We start from the raw sequence: 1,189 nt of genomic DNA, 5'->3' as shown, positions 1-1,189 counted from the left end.
CCCTTGCACAGACGGCACCAGCAGGGGTCTTTGAGTTTCCCTCACTCCTCAAGGCTTGACTCCCATCTTTTTGGGCTTGTTCTCGCTTTCCCTTCCCCGGGGCCAGAAAACCGCCTTAACGAGGGAAAAGTGTAGCTGTAGATGATATGGGGCAAGAGGGAAGGATTCCCCATACAGAGTAACGTACGGGTAACTCCTGGAGATTTTCATCTCCGTCAGGTAGTCATACCACATGCAAGCATTTTACCCTCAGGAAACATAGGGGTTCCACCCGAAAAAAGGGGGAAAGGCCCCAAGAAGAGTGAAAAGAAAAGGCCACAACCCTCATCATGCACCCCCAGATTAAGAGGTTCAGCAGATATCCTTGACGAGGGACGTTTGTATCGGTCAGCAGTAATGAAGACCAGGGACCGGGGAATGGCCCAAAACAGCCCAAAAGAAAAAAGAAAAAGGGCATGGGATCTCACAGAAAATGCTCCGGAACCCACTTTCCCCAGTAACCGGGACCAAAGAAGGGGGTCATGGGGACCTTTCATAAAGAAATCGGGGGATGGCAAAAGTTGACAACTAAGGGGTTTTGGAGGTTTTCGCGGGAACTTTGGGGTATTCATAAATCCCCAAATGACTACGAATTTTACCCGCTACAGATAGTTTTCCCCATGAAAAATAAACCCAAAAAACCGAGAAGACCATCCCAAAAGGGGGGAAAAATTCCCGGGGAGGGAATTGTTTACCAGTGGAATGAAACCATAGGGAGCATACTTTCTGGCAAAGTGGTTACCACTGTAAAATTTCCCCCAAAAGGTTTTTTGGTAGAACAGTGCCCTGGACGGACTTTTCCCACGACGAATCTGCAAGGGAATTTACAATGTAAGATTATGATTTGGTCATTGCAATAAAATTTTTTTGTTCATTCTTTTTTTATGTACACAAGAAGTTTGATTGGAAAGAATATGGGACTATAAAAAAAACACAAAAAAAGTAAAAAATAGAAAATATGGTTATCAAAAAAAACAAAAAAAAATTCTGTAAAAAATTTGGGTAAAACGGGGGGATAAAAAAAGAGTTTCAAGATATTCCGATCTGAATATAAAAAGCAATATTATAATTTTATTTTAAATAAAATATTATAAAAATTTTATATATATATATTTTATATATATATATTTTGCCATAAATGGGGGATGCA

The sequence above is a fragment of the Penaeus monodon genome, unplaced genomic scaffold (genome assembly GCF_015228065.2).
Source record: "Penaeus monodon isolate SGIC_2016 unplaced genomic scaffold, NSTDA_Pmon_1 PmonScaffold_665, whole genome shotgun sequence".
NCBI lineage: Eukaryota > Metazoa > Arthropoda > Malacostraca > Decapoda > Penaeidae > Penaeus > Penaeus monodon.
This window is presented reverse-complemented; position numbering follows the sequence as displayed.